This window comes from Mytilus trossulus, chromosome 7, assembly GCF_036588685.1.
Source record: "Mytilus trossulus isolate FHL-02 chromosome 7, PNRI_Mtr1.1.1.hap1, whole genome shotgun sequence".
NCBI classification, from domain to species: domain Eukaryota; kingdom Metazoa; phylum Mollusca; class Bivalvia; order Mytilida; family Mytilidae; genus Mytilus; species Mytilus trossulus.
In genome coordinates, this window is record NC_086379.1 from 36079476 (window position 1) to 36101259 (window position 21784).

Consider the following 21784-nt stretch of genomic DNA (forward strand, 5'->3'; position numbering starts at 1 on the left):
ATACTATCCGTAATTTACAGGTCGGATGTTAACTATCTGTAGGTTTGGGTGAATGAACTTCAGTATTTTAAGGAGGATACAATCTTAGATACACGTATATTCTGTCATGGGCTACGTAACAAATAATGCTTCCTATTACGGAACGACATGACGATCTTCTTATGTTGATTGTTTAATATGTTCGGTGCTTTATACCTTATGTTCAGTAAAATCTATATAATGTTCAGTAGTTTTCATATAATGTTCATTATTTTTAACATTATGTTTAGTAGTTTTGACAGTATGTTCGGTGCTTTGTTTATTATGTAGTTTCATTATTATATGCAGTGTTATTTAAATTATGTTTGGTACTTCTGCCGTTATATTCAGTGCATTTTTCATTATGTTCAGTACTTTCAATATCATTTGCAGAACATAATAAAATTGAGAAAATAAATGGGGAATGTGTTAAAGCGACAACATTCCGACCATAGAGCAGACAACCTGTATAAAAGATAAATTCCATTTCATCTAAATGTTTCCGAAATATAAGGAACTTAGAGTAAAATTCATAAAGAAATATTACTTGTCTATACCAAGTGTGTTTAAATTTATTGAACTTTTAAGTTTAAAGAACATCAAACAGTAAACCAATTTAGGAAAATACATTTTTACTGCATTCAAAATCAGAGACAATATTACAAGAACATTCTGTGTGTGGTTTTGTTTACTACTTTCAAAATTTGTATTGACACCGATGAACTAGAAAGTTGAAGGTAATAAATAATTTAAATGTTTGACATTCCTAGTATTAACTGATTCCCACAGCTCGATCCATCTTGATCGTGTGAAAAGAATCAAATTGTCCATTATAACTTTATCTTAATGTGGATGTATCCTATAAACTTTATTTGCTTTCGGAATAAATTATAAGGTTATGGTGCTTCTATAAAAGTTATTAAATTAGTCCAGACAATGATTGGTATCAACGTTAATTTAATGCTCACGTTGTAATTCCCTTAATATCATGGTTACAGAACATTCCCTCTCAAATTAGTTTAAAGTACTTAAAATTGGTCATGATACTATATGTGTAATAAAACATGTCCATTGAATAGCCAGTATGTATGGACTACTTACTGTTAACCTTTTTGACCGTCAGTGACACATGAATTAAAAATATTTTTTCCAGTTTAATCGATCATCCGAATACGTGATAATTGGTTTGACATGATGTCTTCTTCGATAATATCCTTTACTATATTTGTTGTAATGAATGGCCGTGCGTGTGTTTTTGTTGTATTTCTGTCACGTAGTGTTTAAGCAATATTTTTTAACAATGTCGACAAGTTTGGCATTGATTAAACAAGTCCCAACCCACCTTTTGCTCTTCAAGCAATGTAAAATATCCTGTACCAAGTCAGGAATATGGCAGATGTAATCAAATATTTTGTGTCTATGTGTGTTGATGTTTGTTTTTGTTGCACTCCTGTGTTCCTTTTTGGTTCTTTTATATTTCTTCTTTTAGTTGGTGTTTTTGTTTGTTACCCTGATTCTATTTCTCTTAATCGATTTATGACTGTTGCCTTTATGTGATCATGTTAGTGCAAATTTTCAAGCCCACGTGTGTCACATGATACTATCTCTTTTATTTGGAAATCATAAATTAGAAGTAACTGTCAATTTGGAAATGTTACAATAGATTAACCGTTTCACAGATGATATCGAATATGTTTTTTACGTCAACACTACGATTCCCTTCCCTATTCATGAATGTGACATACCAAATTATACTATTTACCGGGTTTATATTTACATGACCAAAACGACGGGTAGATGTTGAGCAGGGTCTACTTACCCTCCCGAAGCACCTGAGATCACTCCAGTTTTTGGTGGGGTTCGTTTTACTCAGTTTTTAGTTTTCTATGTTGCGTCTTGTGTACTATTATTTGTCTCTTTGTGGTTTTCATTTTTAGCCATGACTTTGTCGGTTTATTTTCGTGTTCTAATGTTCCTCTGTTATCTTTCGACTCTCTATTAGTGTTAGTTTATATGTTGATAACGTTTGTTTCATTCGAATTAGAAACTTTTGACATTTGTCGAAAATTCTGCCATCAATTTATCACGTTAGATTGGTCTTAAATGTCATGATGTTGAAAAATTATAGGCAACGTGACAAATAAAGACCCTACACAACCACATATAAAGCTAAAAACAATAGTTTTGGCAATAAACTGTCTTCAATAATAGACCGGGCTCTACACAATATTCAAATCATTTAAAATTAAAAAAATTGAAGTCCTGAGTCTGTCAAGTTAAGTCGTGTAACGTTACAACATAAAAACAAACTATGCAATTCATTTGACAAAGGTTAAGCCCATCCGTTCGATGTAAATAGAAATACACAAAACAAAAACAAAGAGTGGGTGTGGCCGGGTAATGTACATCCGAACAACATAAAGACACTTAATACAGATCTGAGAGTTCACGTTAATACTGACAGCTAGTATAAAGCCAAACACAACTAAGTAAGAGTCATGCATGCATCAAAGACAAAATATTGCTTTATTAAAGGTCCACATAATCATTCTACTTCTATTATATCTTGACAGCTATTTACGTAGGAGGTTCCAAATTGAAGAGTATTGTAAACGAAATCTCTTTTCATTTGTTAAATAGAGTAATCTATTTGTGCATTCAATAATTTGATATTTGATTTTAGATTCATTTTGTCTTGATGTAAGAATAAAGACAAAGTGATAAATCATCTTAAAAATTAATACTTCCATCTTCATGTGTTGCTTTCTTTGGAAAAGGTGATTTTCTTACACGATAAAGGATATAAAAATACTGTAAGAAACAAGTTATCGGCTGGCTATAGCATGAACTGTATTACTAATATTTCTGAGTAATTACCATTAACAGATTTTTATGTTTCCTTAACCTTACAACAACTTTATTGTGATATGTTTAGCTTTTAATTATAGCTTATATTAAGCGAGATTTTGCTAGTGTTAACGTAGAACAAAAAGCAAATAATTTAAACAACCGAAATATAAATATAAAAGTCTTATTAACACAAACTATAAGAATCTATTATTTTGTTACTTTTATGACCAAGATGATATACTTTTAAAATATTATTATCTTGTCATAAAAGATTTATTATTTGAAAAACTCTTAAACTTGACAATTTTAATGTAGAAAAATGTTAAGAGCAAAAACAACACTATAGATTTGATGCGTCTGATGCGCTTTTCTGGATAAGTATTTATTGAGAATGCTCAAAGCCGAATATTTAAAATCGATGGATGTTTAAGAGCTGAAACAGTTGAGCAACTCCTATAACAAAAATGACCTCGAAAAAACAATTCTATCGATTGTCAATTTTGTCTGTGGTTTTGTTTCAAAATTTCAAAATGTTAGAAAGATTTGGAAACAATTAATTGCGATACCGAACTATACAATGCAATGTTAGAGAAAATGAAATAAGCAACTGATTAGAGTGTTGTGGGTACCAACTTTAAAATGATTTATTGTTTACAAAACTACATACTTTTGAATGTTGTTAAAGGGGCATAAGCTACGCGAGATATGAAAAAAAGTTGAAATATGATTTTTTTTTTTTTTTTTAATAATTTATGAAATTGAAACCTGACTTTATTGACTCCCTCTTCATATGTCCTTCCATTTAACCCATTATTTACAATTTGGTTAAGCATGTGTTCGTTTTGTTCAGTCATCAGAAGGACAATATTGTCAAAATTGAAAGTGAAACAAACTAGAAATATTTGGTTGACTGATTCGATCTATCCTAAAAATCATTTTTATACAGCTAAAAATTATGATTAACCAAATTTTCAACCAATAAAATACAATTGCATGGGTTCGCTTTATATTTATTTTTTGATTTTAAACATATTTTATTCATTAAGATATGAAAAGGATTGAGCAACAGGCACAGCCTATAAAAGCTCTCTCCATATTACATGTTCAAGGTATAACTCAATTATAACAACTGTATTTAAAATAATGCAATATAGTGGAACATGCATGCTACTTATGAGCACACACGAGAAAATAAATGTTTACAGTGTTACTTACTAAATGCAAAGTATATTTAAGTATATATAGGCAATTACTCATGATGTATTCAAGAACCTTGAAACATGCAAATATCCTTTATAAGTCATTAGAAATATATATATATATATATATATATATATATATGGCTTGAAAGAGACACTAAGCTTGCTTAGTGGATAAAATGAAATAATGTTTAAGTGGAGAAGAAGAAAAATAAAAAATAAAACTAAATGAAACAAAAAACAGGTAAGTTTTAAACAAAACGATGAGTGTCACTGATATATTTATGAACAGATTTAAAAATAGCAATATTCATATCATATGAAAATAATCTGTTTCCAAAAATTATAATAATTCAATATTTATATCAACATTATCAGCAATGGAGTTAATGGAATCAAGGAGGATCTGTCTTACATCATTGTACTTAGGGCAAATGAAAAAGAAATGTTTGTTATCCTCAACAGGGTGATTACAGTTTACACAAACAGTGTTCTCTGATAAGAACTGATTAAACAGATGAGATTTTAGGTTGCTAGCATTATTTCTGAGTTGACAATGACTTATATTAAGTTTCCTTATTCCATAGTTAAAAGGTTTAGAGATATCATCAGTCCTATAAAACTTATCCAGTCCACTTCTAAATATACCCAAACTTGGGGATTTTTGTAAACTCAAAGGAAGACTATTCCAAAGTCTTATAGTGGAAGGAATGAAACTATTAAAATAAGAGCTAGTTCTAGCAAGAGGCGGATGAAAAGTGTTATTTTCATTCCTCAAAGTATAAGAAGTTTGTTTGGGAAAATATGGCTGGACTAACTCATATAAGTATGCAGGTGTCATCTCATTTAAAATTTTATAGAATAATATAAGCTTATGTTTATTACGTCTATTCTCCAGAGTTTCTAAACCTAATTCAATATAAAGTTTTTGTCTGGAGGAATTACGTCGTAAGCCTGTAATAATTCTAGCGGCTTCTATCTGAATACTTTCAAGAAGCTCAGACTCGTGCTGGGAGCAATTGCCCCATACAACATCACCATACTCTAAAATAGGTCTAATAAAAGCATAATAAATACGTATAAGTGAACTCCTATCTAATAAATGTTTGACTTGACGAAGCACAGATAGACGAGAGCATGCTTTTTTATAAATAATATCAATATGTATGTTCCATGAAGCTGATGACTGAAATGATATCCCAAGATGACAGTGAATATTTATTATCTCAACCTCTTCCCCATTTATCCCAAAAAATACAGGTGGGTGTTCCCTTTCCCTTCTAGTAAATACAATATTTTTAGTTTTCTTAGAGTTAAATTGAACAGCCCATGATTTTGCCCAATTTGAGATAACATCCAAGTCATCAGTCAAAGAAGCAGCTGCTACATCAGGATCATCATCTACTATAACAAATAAAGAGGTGTCATCTGCAAAAAGTATAATATCATTAGAAATGTCATTAACTATATCATTTATATAAATAAGAAACAGAAAGGGTTCTAAAACTGATCCCTGGGGGACACCTGCATGTATACTTCTTAGAGTTGACGAAAAACCTTCTGAAACAACCTTTTGTTGACGATCTGAAAGATAACTCTCTATCCAAGATAAGAGCTGACCATTTATGCCAGATTGTTTAGGTTTAAATAAAAGTCCTTTATGCCAAACTTTATCGAAAGCTCTAGATACATCACAAAATACAAACCTTACATCCCTCCCACTATCCATATTACTAATAATTTTATGATATATTTCAATTAACTGATTACCAGTTGAGTCACCTGGCTCGAAACTAGATTGAAACTTTGACAAAAGGTTATTACTTCTCACTAAAAGTCTAGACAGGCAGTAAAACAACGTCTGGTTCGTTTGATCGTATAATCTCAACTCAATATAGCAACATGATACATAACAATAGCACAACGTAAACAGAAGATATGATGACGTTAACAATGTGAATGGAAACAGCGTTAAAAGAAGTGTTTACGTTTGACGCGTAAGTTAAACTGTCTCTAAATCACCGACATACTCGGGGCCACCAGATGTAATGTCCATTAGCTGTGATATATAGTGGCATGCGGAAAGAACAAAAATAGATTGATCTCACAAATAATGAAAAAAGGATTAAATTATTATTTACGTAAAAAACTCTTTGAATTTACAGTCCTTTCGCAAATAAGAAAAATTAACAAGTCTGTTCACACACGTTAGTTTCTTCGTTCACTTCGTCTCAGATAACAGTCCATACTGTTGACTTCTAATGGGTAGAGTTTCGTCACGGGTCGATTTGTAATTCCTGATTTGGTACGCACCATAGCGACGCGTACTAAGCCGTCCTTGCCTTTAATAGTGTCCTGCACAACTCCAAGTCTCCAATGCACACGCTTTGATTCGTCGTGTATCTGAACGACATCGCCTTCTTTAATCTTCCGAACGTCGATTGCATAAAGATTTTCGCCTTTACAGTAACTGGGCTTAATAGTCCTAACGGATCGAAAATCTTGGATGATTGCCGTAAAATATATCTTTTAGTCAGTTTTCCTTTTTTGTCCATCTCGAAAGTGTTACTTTGATAAAACAACTTGTCCGATTTAGCGTTCCATTGCATACCAAGAATTTTAGTAAGCTCATCTTTGTCTAAGGTTTTTTCTTTGCTAGCGATTTCTTGTAATTTTGGACTGTTTGAATTCCATGAGCGTAGGTTGAATCCGCCTTTCGTAAGTAATTCTCTCGATCTCCTGTAATAATCTATTACGTCATTTTCGTTATCAAAGCTAGTTAAAATGTTGTCCACATATAACCCATTTTCAATTGTATCTGAAAGTTTCCCCGGATTGTCTTTGAAGTGCTTGAGAAGTGTGGGGCTCAAAATGAATGGCGAACATGTAGCTCCGAAGAGTACGGACTTAAAGCGATATGTTATTAGCGGACTTGATGTGTTTGTAGGATCGCTAAGCCATAAGAACCTCGTTGCATCTCGGTCTTTCTCGTCGAGCTGTATTTGTAGAAATGCCTTTTCTAAATCTGAAGTTCTGGCATATTTCTTAGCGCGAAATCTCATAAGTATTCCCGTAATGTCATTCATAACAGGTGGGTGTGATTCTAAGCATTCATTTAGACTTGGATTGTCTCTTCCATCTTTGCAGCTACAATCATAAACAATGCGTATTGGCGTAGTAGATGATTCCTTGGAAACAGGATGATGCGGGATATAGTGTACGGATCGATCGGTAGGAAGTTTTGTTTCCTCAACCTTTTCAATAAAATGTCTTCTCTCCTGCTCCTTTATGATATCTCCGTACATTTTAAGTAAATCAGGTTTGTTTGCTAAACGTCTAATAACGCTACCTGTTCTCTGTTTAACCAATTCCATGTTATGCGGCAGCGGAAGGAAATCTGGTTTCCATGGTAACTTAGCTGTGTACTTTCTATTTTCTAGTATTATAGACTTTTCTCCGTATTCTCTTACAACTTCAGACTGACTTTTAATATTATCGCTTCCTGAAACCCCCAACGATTCTAAGTTCCAAAACTGTTCTAAGTCGCAAAACACGGCTCTGTGATCAGTCAAAATATTCAGCATGACTGTTTCGAAGTACTTCCGTTCTTAGTAAGTACGGGTCCCGACAAGAGATAACCAATTTTCGACTTAACTGCGGTCGGTCCATTTCCTCTTATTATTTCATCTTCAACTATTGACCAGTAATAGTCTGCGCCGATCAATAAAAATATGTTGAACTTGTCTTCTGCGCATATCGGATGTGCGAGTCGTAAACCACGTAGGTATGGCAGTGCTTTGATTTCCTTTTGTGATTTTGTCTGAACAGGAGCGGCAATTTTCGGTACAATTATTACTTCTATTTCTATTCTTTGATTGTCAACTGTTTCAATAGCTATGTTTGCTTTATTGAGATGACGAACTTGTCCTTCGTTTCCTCCAAATCCAGATATTTTCAGTGCAATCTTTTCGGTGGACTCAATTTCTAATTTTCTAGCTAAATCTTCAGTTATGAATGAGTTCTGTGCTCCCTCGTCAAGTAAAATATTTGTCATTATCGATCGATTTTCGGACCAAACTGGAGTTACGGCAGTTTTCAGTAAAACATCTCTATGTGCAGTAACAGTAGAATGTAAGGATGTGGTTAGCTCCAGTGGCGTTTCCTCTACGGCGGTATGTGCTACTGTCTTTTGTGTACTATACTGGTTTTCGGTCAAGCTCTTTGGTTCTGTGTTATGTACTTGTACATATATACTCGTGTGATGTCTCTTTCCGCACTGGCGGCATTTAAATTCTGATTTACATTCAGCTACTCTATGCCTTCCGAAACAGTTAAAACATACCTTTTTTCGCTTCACAATTTCTATTCGTTTCTCAACATCTTTCACGTTTTTGCATGTATTTGGATGATGGGATTCTTCACAAAATAAACATTTCTTACGTGACTGTTTTCTGTTCTTTCCTGAAAATGTTTCTGCAATAAACGAAGCGGTCGGTAAAATTTCTAAATCTTCATTACTTGGACCTGTAGATTGCCTTGCAACCTGTACGCATACTTCCCTCTTTATTGCTGTTCTCAATTATTCGATGTCCCAGTCGTCGTTTCCGCGATCTCGGGTTATGTTTTTTCGTACGTCGGATGGCAACTTATTGTATATAATAGGCGTAAGAATGGCTCCAAATGTACTCTCGTTTGTTCCTAACGATTCTAATCCGCGTATGCTACACTCAATTCTGTCGGAAAAGTTTCTCAAACTGTCTGCGTTTGACCTCGGTGCGGGTAAATCAATTAAATTCTGAATATATGCGTTCGTGATTTTGTGGTTCTGACCAAACCTCTCTCTCAGTATTGATACGGCTTGATAGTAATTTGCACTTGTAAGTGGTAAACCGGCGATACATTGCGCGGCTATTCCCTGAATTTGATTTTGCAAATGCGTAAATTTCTGCACGTCTGTTAATGTTTGGTTATCGTGTATTGTTGATTGATACGCATCCCAGAAAGGTTGCCAGTTTAACAAATTGCCATTAAAATATGGTAGATTCAATTTTGGTAGCTTGTGGTAGATGCTAGAATTTGTTGCGCTCATTGACGATCTGTATAGCATATCATTATTCTGCATGGGATGTGGAGTATTACATGTAGATGTGGAGTTGATAAAAACAAAATCTGCTGCATTTGGATTTAAATTCTGATTAGAGCTAGTTTCATTTGATTTGTTTTTCTGTTTTGAACTTGATGAATTGCGTACTTTTGTCAAAATTCGTTCTATATCTAAAACATACCGATCTGAGTCTTCTATCTCTGCTTCCATGTTTTCCTCTGCAATTTCCTCTAATATTTCATTATCAAGTTCCGAAAGAATATCCCTCTTCTTCTTCAATGTTTCACATAGGCTTTCTATTTCGTCGCGTTGTGTTGTTTTTTTCTCTAATTCCTCTTCAATCTTTGACATTAATCTCCTTGCAGCTCCTCGATGGCCCACTCTAATGGCTTTCTTTTTCGTCATTATATCCTCTGGTCACAGCACCAATGTGACGGATGGGTTAGCTAAAAGTCTAGACAGGCAGTAAAACAACGTCTGGTTCGTTTGAGCGTATAATCTAAACTCAATATAGCAACATGATACATAACAATAGCACAACGTTAACAGAAGATATGATGACGTTAACAATGTGAATGGAAACGGCGTTAAAAGAAGTGTTAACGTTTGACGCGTAAGTTAAACTGTCTCTAAATCACCGACAATTATACAAATGTTTAAATAGAACTTTTTCCATAATCTTACAAACAATACTAGTAACAGATATTGGACGATAGTTTAGAGCTGAATGTGGACTACCTTTTCCTTTAAAAATAGGATTAACATGTGCAATTTTCCATAACAGTGGAACCTGTTTAACTGATAGAGACATATTAAATAACTTAGTTAATGGTTTAGAAATAAAGCTAGCAACGTCTTTTAAAATTCTAGGACTGATACCGTCAGGTCCAGGAGGTTTGTTAACATTCAAGACTTTTAACTGATCTAAAATTTCTTTCTCAGTGATGACAAATTTATTTAAATGACATGGAGGAGGCTCATTATTATCAGGAATTTCTGGTTCTGTATCAATATAAGCTATATTAGCAAAATGATTGTTCAGGATCTCTGATTTGTCCAATGGATGAATAAAAATTTGGCCATCATGTTCCAAAAAAAAGGGGGAGAATCTCTATTTTTGGTAAAATTTGATACAGACTTGGCAATGCGCCACCATTTACCAGGAGAAATATTTTTGTCAATAAGTTGAGATGTCAGTTTGCACTTATACTCTTCTTTTGCCTTTCTAACTAAGCTGATAATTTCATTACGAATTTCTCTAAATTTTTTCCAGTGATCTGGATTATTTGAAGTTTTCGCAATGTGGTGAATTCTATTACGATGTCTTATCTTGTTTCTTATTAAGTTGTTCATAAAAGGTTTATCATTTGGTCTTACTGTAATAGTTTTAGTAGGTATATATCTATTTACAGTACTTTCAAATGTTCTGACAAAGTTCATATAAACATCATTTATATTATTTGAATTAAAAACAACATCATCCCAGTCAGTATCGTTCAACTGGTTTTTTAAACCTTCATAATCTGCACGCTCAAAATCACGAATTTGTCTTTTAAACGAGTGTTGTTTTAAAGTTTTAAAAGAATTTCGACTGAAACAGGAGAATGAGAGCTGCATATCGGTGTAAGAACAGTTACTGAGTTAATTAAGTTCTTGCGATTAGTCACACATAAATCAATACAAATTCCAATTTGGGTTGTAAAGTTGTAGGCTCCCAAACAACATTTTCTAAGTTTAAACGGTTAAGTAACTTTTTAAAAGAGTTACTTGTGTTTGACATCATATCGCAATTGAAATCACCACAAAGGAAAATTGGCAAATTACAATCAAGTGCTTTATCTACTGACTCATTAAATAATTCCCATATATTAGAATTTGAGTTGGGAGGCCGGTATAAAACACCAACTAAAAGATTGCTCACAGATATGTCATTCTGTATAATAAAATGTAGACTAGTTTTCACATAAATGGTCACACCTCCACCTTGTCTATTTCTATCTAACCTAATAGGCTTATGAAACCCATTTAATTTAATTTGGTCATCGGTAATTGACTTGTCAAGATCAGATTCTGATATACAAATAATGTCATAATCATGTAGTTCATTGTTAATGAGATATAACTTAGGAAGTAAACTACACACATTATTGTGTACTATTTTCAAATTCTTTTTGTTACTCTGATCTGAGCCTGGATTTTGCTCAATTCCAGCAACCAGTAGCAAAAACAGTATAATACTACTGAGGATAAAAACATTTGTTATGAGTATAGGGGGGATTATGTAGTGATTTATATTATAGTTTACTAAGTTACAGATTAATGTTAAAAACATTGATCAGTCAAAACTATCAAAACTGATGATGAATATAAAGTGAAACATAAGCACATGATGTAAACTTTAGACAGACCTTCGAAACCAAAAGCCGGCATATGCATTGATTGACAGGACACTCAAAACTAGACGAGATAAAGTACAAAACAAAACATACATGTACATAACATATATACAAAAAGAAGACATTGATAAATAACACATGTTAACGATATCAATTATCACTTATATTGTGATACTGTAATAATATTGAACAAAGAATAATTTAGCAAGGTCTGTGTTCATGCAATAATCTTTGTTTTAGAGTTACAAAGATGTTGGCAGTAATTGTAAATTGTGAGACTGTGAAATGTAGAAAACAAAACAAATCAAAAGCAAAATAAATAAGTAAAAGTAGGATAATATTTAGCTTGCATTTCAGACAAAAAATGAATAATGAACAGTGATATTGACTAGATTAATCAATAGAATATGCTGAACAAAAAATAGTAGACTCGACTTAAATTTCATTTATCAGTGTAGACGTGAAACGCATATTTATATTCTCTATGTTTTTGATTCTGATAATACTATAGTTATGAGAATAAATGTATGGGACAAGCTTTACTATTGTAACCATTTGCCAGTTGTTTTTTGTGTAAATCTCATGTGTAAAACTAGTTACATATGGATATAATAATAAAATATTTATCTTTACAAATCTGCAAGCAAACCGGAAATATGAGTTTTTATAAAAAAATAAGTATGAAATACAAATAGTTGATTGGTATGAGAGAAAAAGAGACAGAATGTCAACCCTAAGTTCACATTTGTGTTATAAACAAAAAATAATGATAATTGAACAGGAGTTATATAAAAATACATATTTGAAACAAATATTGAAAGCATGTTATAGTTCAAAGTGATATACACACATTTTATTTTTTCAGTTTTTTGGCTATGTCGTCAAATATTTCGAACCGATGTCTAGTTCCTTCCTCGTCAGATCCATATACATGACCATTAAAATACCACAAGCTTATGATGTTGTCATGTTGGTACAGTCTATTTAGGAGACCCTGGTTGAGTTTTGTAATATCATCACCAATTCTGACTTTGAGTGCTTCGTTTATGCTCTTTTTCTTCCGCAGGAGTGAAATTTTGGTATCCATTCTAAGAAATTTTATGAGAATTGGTCTTGGACTCCCTTCTTTTCCTGGTATTCTATGCATTGCAACAATTTCTGACGGGTTGATATCTAATTTGACTTTGTTTTTCAGTTCGTTTAGGAGAGAATGTGGTAGGTTTTCATTTCGATTTTCTGGCAATTGGTATATTTTCACATTTTTCTTACGTGAGTATTGTTCGTTCCAGTTACCAAGCCGAACACTTTCAGTTGCTTTCCTGTTGTTTACATCAACGACATCCCTCATTTTTCGAAGATCAGAATGCAGACTAGCATTTTTTTCAAGCAGATTCCCATTTTCAAACTCAATAGTGCTTAATTTGTCATGTAGATGAGATATTTTGGAATCGTAATTGGTTTTTTTATTTATCAACTCCTGACTTGACTTCCGTCATTATCTCTTTTTTAATTTGTTTTTTTCAGGTTTTCGAATAACTGTTTAAATATTTCTGTGACAATCTCTTTCAGGTCAGATTTTTTCGGGACATTTAACAGGGACTGCTTGATTTCATCAAGTTCGTTTTCTATACAAATACTATGGTCCGAGGAACTGGAGAGGCAAGAGTGGAGACGCTTGGCTGGATTTGTGATATTATGTTTATCTCTTGTTTTCTCTAAAAATGCTGATTCCTCGGCATTATTTGTGTTTTTGGCTGACAGTTTATCGACTTTCACAGTAGAAATAAAACTGGTTATTTGTTGTTGTTGTTGAGACATATTACATTTGGCGATTTAAACTATTGAAAGTTCACTTATGTGTACATCTAAATGTAAACATTGGCTAATTACTACTCACTCGGTTGTCAATTTTATAATTCGTAATTTAAACTGCAATCTTTATAATTATAGTTCTGCTTTTTGGAATACATTAATTCCAATCAATTAGTAGTAACATCGATGTAACAGAAAAGACGTAAAGAATATCTCTTAATGCATAAACACACAAAACTCTGTGCAAGAAATTCACATCAAACCTTCATGGGCGCCATCTTTCTTTTATATATTTATGACTATATTTATGCTGTTATTGAGTTAAATGACCCTAAACAGTCTTTGGAGATCACCTCGATGGTTGATTAGAAGGTGTCTACACTAAATACACATGAAATGCTGACATATATTATCTAGAAACGTTGAAATATATTGTTGTTGTCACGTCCACAATGTGTTTGGTCATTTTTTATGGTCGTACGGTGACCTATAGTTGTTAGTTTCTGTGTCATTTTGGTCTCTTGTGGAGAGGTGTCTCATTAGCAATCATACTCCATCTTCTTTTTTATATTGTTATTGTTTATATCGGGCTTACTGTAATTTCGATATACGTCAAATATCAAATAGGAGAAATTAAGTCAAATAAGTGAACATGAATATGACAGCAAATACCTGTTTTAATTTAGTTCATGCTGTGACAACTAATCAATAAGATGACTACCGACTGCAATTACTTTTTTATACAATATATCAACAACCCCAGTTTTGCATTAAAGATGGTTACTACTCTTTTAAACTGTAGAGCAAATTCTTAAATCTGGTATATATAGTCTCGATCATTTATAACGTGTGCACATTAATATATACTGTTATTATAAGATGTTTGAAATCATATATGATGTCTTAGAAAGATATTTACAGTGTCTTTCTGTATAATTATACTAATGAAATGTCAATCTTCAGAAAAGTTCATTGTTCCGTTTCACAATAATAATGTAGATCATTTCGTGACAAAATTTCATTAAATAAAAAAAGCCAGAAGAGTAACTCATAATTAAAGTTTAGATGATAAGGAAAGAAAACATCATTTTAAGTCGATGAGTTGGTTTCAAATTTAAAGACTCTACAATTTCGTACTGCGAATTGTGTTTTAATTAGTTTTAGCTACTATTTTAGTCTGACCAAATTATTTATTATAAGCTACCTTGAGATGCGATATGATTGCCATTGAGATAACTATTAAACAGGACATTAATAGTTGTTTGATCTAATGATTTTTCTTTGTGGTCCTTAACATGTTAATACCATGAGCAGATATAAACTTTCAATCAATGTCATAAAAACAATTGTTATATCATCTTTTGGGTATTTTCATCAACACATTGTTATACGGATTGTCCTAAATGTCCTTAAGGATGCTTGGTTTATTGTTCTTCTTTTGTCACGATGTTTCTAATAATATCAACGTGAAACTGAACATTATATTTTCTGAAGAATTAAATTAGAATAACATGAATTATCATACAAACAAACTTAAAATATCTTTCAAAGAAAATAGTCAACGAAATAACACGAATTTTGCCTTGTTCTTGGCTAATAACTTATGAAGTGATGAACTGTGTGTTTCTTAAGGTTTCACATGAAGTTGCAAGGACAATTTTTCACTGTGTTTTGATACGTTATTTTGTTTGTAAGAGAAGAGAGGTCAAGCTGTTTAAATAAGTACATAAAAGTTAACAAGCAAAAATATCAAATTCCGAAGGAAATTAAGATTTGAAATTACCTTATCATAATGGCAAAATCAAAAGCTCAAGCACATAAAACAAATAAAAACAACTGTCAACCGAATGAAAAAAAATATGTTATATCTTTATTTTATTCTTTTAAAATAAAAATCGGTTTCGGCTGGTTTTCTATGAGTTGTTTGAAACTTAAAATTTTTGAAGCATTTTGAAAAGATGACTTTGACTAAATCATACAAGAAACGATGCATATATGATTGTTGATGTCTTATACTTTATTAATTGGTTTGTATCGTAGATATGAGTGTGTGATTGGTTTAGTAATCGCATGATTGATTGGTTTGTGTGGGTTTGCGAATTTAAACAATCATCACAAACAAGTACGAGAGGTTTTGGTGTGCATAGTTCTTAATCCTAGTTAATTCTTTGAATGTAACACTGCAATACATTTGATAAATGCTTTCTCCCCAAATATCTAAGTCTGCAATACGCCATAATTTTTTCAATCCAAACGACAAAACTGGCACATACGGTTTGGGGTTTCTGTTTAAACTGGTTTTTATTATACAGCCATATAGTCCTTCCAATTTAATAAAAAGAGGTACGCATACATATGTTATTATTGAATGGCTATTGATAAGTAAAAAACAAATCTACTTCCTTCTGTTTAACCCTGAATCATTTATTTTTTTCTTAATCTGTTTTATATAAATATTATTCCCAAATTTTTAACGTATTTCGTTCGTCTTAGGACATGGATTTAACGTAAATTAACGAATTTGAACTATCTTAATTGATAAGCAGCAATATCACCATGTAGAACGCCACATGCGGGTTGTCGACTATAAATGACACAGGGTATCAAGTTCAAGTATCAAATTTGTGTTTTTATAGAATTCTAAGTATCATATAATGTATTGCATGGAAGGAACTGAAAAACAATATATTTCCTGCAAGCAGAAGCAGTCGTTTTCAGTGCTTTGTTTTCTCAAACACCTCTGCCTTTTGAGAGGAACCTGGTCAAGAACTTTGATGCCAAAGATGAAGTTTGATTGTTTGTAGCTTCGGCCAAATCATGAATGGAGGTCTGCTCTATGATTTTCTCCATACTTCGGTGTATTGAGCTACAGTTGTGACTTTTAATTGACCATGCTTGTGATGGGAAATGGAAAGAAATTTTCCAGCTTTCAAACACAATATTTTGAGTATTATTTTACTATTTATAAAAATCAAAAGCACATGTCTTATAAGAGTAAAAACAGGCAAAATGCAGTACCTTCAGTTTGGAATGTGTTAGCCTAATATAGTAGATGTGTTTAAATAAAAAGGTATCAGATAATGACCGTTTTATATGCATATATATTCTTTCTTTTTTTTTTTTTTTATCAAAAACCTCTACCCCTGGAGACGCCAAATCTGACACCCGAATGATACGGGGTGATGTCGTCTAAAGTAGTTTTTATCTAGACATTTGCTTATGAAGCCATAAAATCTGCAACACGGAAAACTAGAGAGTGGTGTTTTAGGAAACAGAGCACCGGAAACGACTGCTTCTGCTTGCAAGAAAAAGATTGTGATTCACTTCCTTCCGTGCAATACATTATACATGTTATACGATACTAAGAATTCTACAATAAGAAATTTTGATACTTGAACTTACTTTGATAGCTTTTTTTTGCTTCGAAATTACCACCCCGGGTCAAACATACTCGATACCCTGCATTTGGCGTACTACAGGGTGAATATTAAAATCATCAACATGTAACATGTATAATGGTTTGTAAGAATCTTAATGGGAAGAATAGTTTTGTCAAACAAGAATTAAAGAACGATTTAAATTTCCTATCTTATAAGTTTCTACACTAATAAGAAATATTTCAATACTATTAAGTTCTAACATTTCAAGTCAACCTAAGTATCAAATTAAATAGTGTGAATGAACTCTTCAGGTCATTAGCAGCTACATTTTATAAATTAAAATAAGCTAAATTTGGACAAGAAAATTATCTTCAAATCTTTAAATTCAGAAATTATAATTACAGAAGGACAAAGTAGTATTTAATTTTGAAAAGTTTTTATTTCATTACCTAATATACAGAAAATATCAAGCATCTTTAAAACATTTTATGAAACAAATGGGACACAAATAATGGAATAGAAATGATGACATGCATATATAAGAAATTATTATTGAAGAAAGGCATCTGTCTCACGCATACATAAGGCGGATGTCTTATTCGGGTCGAAATTCAGTTTTGGGTATGTTTTGTTTTTATCAATTTCTCAACATTTATCTTAATAAGACCTATATCATCCCTGATGAGATATTTTAAATGTGTTAACTTCCACGTCTGGTGTTATAGTATTGCCACAATCAAATATAGATTTTTAGGAATTATTTAAATGTTTAGAACAGAAAGGTGAAAAACCTAACAATACGAAAAGGTAGATAACCTGGTTCTAATAGACAGAGCAATTTTCATTTTGTCGTTCCAAGGAAAGGCATAATAAATATCCATTTCATTATCATTATTCATTTCTGAAACACGAATGATAGTTTGTCTATTGTGTAATTAGGTTGATCTACAACGTATATGATATCAAGATACTAAATTTATATTGAACGTCTGGCGTGCAAAATCATAAGCCTGATATCTTTTGATAACGTTCGTCTGGCTTCCAAATTATAAGCTTTGATGATTGTTTACAACCCCTGGGTCAATGTCACTGCTGTTATAGGTTTTGTCTCCGATGCTATCACACGCCCATTTATCAGCACTTTGTGACCACATGCATTATTATTTATATTGCATTCGGTGCAATTATAATGGTACAGTTAATTTAATTTTCTTCAAAATTGCTGGGGTTTTTTTTAAATGTTGTCATTGCCATTCAATGCAAGGTTTGGCTAGTCATAAAGCCAGGTGCAAGTCACATATTTTCCAAAAAAAATGTCTCGTACTAAGTCCGAAATATGGCAGATGTTATTAAATAGTTATTTTCTATGTATGCTGATTTTGCGTTTGTATTCCAATGCACTTCAGTGTTTCTGTTGTTCCGTTGTTTTCAACTTAAAGTTATGTGTTTCCATCGGTATTAGTTTGTAACCCATTTTTATTTACTCTCATACGATTTTTGACTTTTAAGCAGCTGTATACTACTGTTGTAGTTATTAAAGTTCTCGTCATCATAAAAAAAAACTAAAGTTTCAAATCCACCAAGCAAACTTCACCTTAGATTGATTTGGCTACATTTCTTAGATGATCGGACTTTTTTTAATCTGAGTTTTACCGTGCGTATTACTGTTTTTGTGTTTATTGCATTAGCTAGAGGTATAGGGAAGGGTTGGGATTTTAAAAAAAACATGTTTAAACCCACAGCAATTTTGCGCCTGTCCCAAAAAAGGAGCCTCTGGCTTTTCTGTATTTCTGAGTTTAGTATGACATTCATTATCACTGCAGAGGCATATATTTTTGTTTAAGGGTGAGCTGAAGCGCGCCTCCGAGTGCGAGATTTTCTCATTGTATGGTAGGCTCATGTGTTGCTTTTGGCTATTTTGTGCTCTTTGGTGGGGTTGTTGTCTCTTGACACATTTACCCATTTCCATTTTATATTTTATTTCCCTTATCTAATTCGAAAAAATATTGGAAATGTTTAGATCTCTTTTTTACGAAATAGAGTAAATATTAATTTACGTTTTTGGATTGAGTTAAGCCTACCAATTGATATTTTACCGTGTACTATTCTATGTTGTGTTGTTATGCTATTGTTTCAGAAAAAGTAAAAGGTTTGGTACCATTAAAACGTTTAATCCCGCTGAAAATGTTTTCACCTGTCCTTAGATAGGAATCTGATGTACAGTATTTGTCGTTTGTTTATGTAATTTATACGTGTTTCTCGTTTCTCTTTTTTTTTATATAGATTAGACCGTTGGTTTTTTTCCGTTTTCGAAATAATAGTTCCTCGTAAAGAATACGACTGTCACAGTTGTTTTTCGTTCGTTTGATGTGATTTAGCTTCTGATTTTTTCTATTTGATAAGGAAATTTCCGTTTTCAATTTTCATAGGAATTCGGTATTTTTGATAATTTACTATTTCGTTACCTATTCTAGCATCGGACTCGGACTTCGATCATAATGAATTTTACTGTGCATATTGCTGTGTGCTTGTTTAATTAATCTACGTTGGCTGGAGGTAGGGGATGGGTTGAGATCTCACTAAACATGTTTAACCCGACCGTACTTTTGCGCCTGTCCCAAGTCAGGAACATCTGACCTTTGAATTGTTAGACTTGTATGGGTTTTTTTAATTCTATTTCAAGTATTTGGTTAGGAGTTTATTGTGACGTCCTTTTGCACAGAACTAGTACATATTTTTGTTCAGGATCCAGCTGCAATCCGCCTCTGGGTGTGGGATTTTTTGCTTTGTTAAAGACTCAATGGAAGCCTTTGGCTGTGTTTCTTTGACTTTTTGGTCTTTTTGACACATTTTCCATTTCCAATCTCTATTTTATTTTGTATCTATTTTGTCAAAAACACAGACAAGGGCCTTAACTAACTATGAGGCAGGGGGCAGTTGCCTCCCCTGAATTTTCTACACCAAATGTTTTAACAGTGATATCATGATAAGTGATATATGTCATTTTCCGCATTTTTGATCGATAGTGAAACGTTTCAGTATTATTTTTTTTTAGTGTGGTCGTCCGCGAACGTGAATGAGTGAGAACAGACCCGGATTCGTCCGTCATGTTATTCGTTATTCGTACGAGAACACATGTGAAACTTTGCTTTCGACAATTTTGAATAAAACATAACTGTTCACATTTATTTAGGGGCTCAATTAAGAAGAGGAAGTAAGTTCCCTTTGTATTGTGAATCTTTTATGATATCGGAAATTCCTTACCGGCTACATCATCTTTTGTAATATTTTTTTAACGTCTCTCGATCGTACGAGAACAATAATGTCATTATGGTCTATGCCTTAGTAGTTTAACACTCCCATTCGTTGTAGCAGGGAATTTCTATACTAAGTACTATATATTAGTATAGAAATATTATCTGTTTATCATAGTTATATACATGTCTGTTCAGCTTTCAGCAATATTGAAATTCAAGGTCCTCGATAAAAAGAATATCTTGCGTTCTATGATCTTGCTTTATGTATTTTTTTAACTTACCACTTTGATTTCTAACAAAAATATCTTTAAATACAGATAATAATTGCTTGAATAAAAGTTTCAAGCAATACTGGTATGTCCTTAAGTAAGGAAATCGAAGGGAAAAGGGTAATTTTTAACCATTTTACTGAGAGGGAAAACAAATCGGCAGGGGGCTGCGCCCCCAACACCCTATCTATAAGGGGCCTTGTCGGCGGCCCCGAAACTACCCGGAATTCGAACCTTAGTTACGGCACTGCAGATGAGAAATTCGTTAGTCATTATACGTGACGAAGACTGATATAAATTAATAACGGTATATAGAATTACTTAAACGACCTTGATTGATATTTTATTCACGAACAGAAAATCATCACATATTGTTCATTAATATTTGTTATAAATAAAAATTCAATGAAATAATGTAATTCTTCGGTATTTGATAAACCTGCATATCTATTAAAATAACAGATGCAAATAATTAAAACAAAAAATCGCACTCTAAAAATCAATGATAATAACAAATACATCAAACAAAGACATAGACAATTTGGCACCTGACATTGTATTTAATGCTTCAATATCATCACTATGAATTGTTGTTACGGCAAACAAAGTCAAAATTATAATTTATAATACGTAGAAGTCAGGGTGACATCCCATGAGTTAAAGAGGAATACACATCATATTGGCAATATTGTCAATCGATATACAAGTTAAAGTATATATTCAATTCAATGTCAATTGTATATTATTCAAGTGCAATTTCAAATATCTTCATCATGTTACCAATTAAGCGTGAAATAAAACTGTCAAACAATGCTGCTATAGTTCTACTTGTTTAAAAAAAAACCTGCGGATGGCGCGAGAGCTTGAGAACAATTTAGGTCAATTATTTTAGAAACTTGTATCATAAGTATCCACGATAACAACCGTTTTCACTACAATCACCAGTTGGTTTCGCGGAAAGTTAACTGTCCAACACCCTGTGGTTCGGTACTATAATTTATATAATGATACATTTTATGCTATATATTTTATATTATGAATTTTTTCATTGTTAAATAAAAAAAACAACGTCTACACCATTAGGGAAAGTATGCACATATAGGCGGTTACACGCATATACGAACTGTCCTACAATGTCTTTAATTCTGTCTGGAGGATGCCAGTTCATTGTACATGTGTCACGATATGTTTAATACTATTAACGAGAAACAGGACAATGTTTTTTTCTGAAGATTGTAGTCATCAGAATAATTATACAAAAGGAAACTGCAATTATCTTTCCAAGAAAAAAAGCAATGCAACAACAAGAATTTCGCCTCATTCTTGGCTAATACCAAATGAAATGATGAACTGTTAGCAAGTATGATTTTAACACAAATTGGCAAGGATAATTTACTCTGTGGGTTTCGATACCTTACTTGCTTAGAATCTCAACAGTTAAAATAGGTACTAAAACGTAAAACAGCAAAATTACTGCACACCACGGAAATTTTCAATCG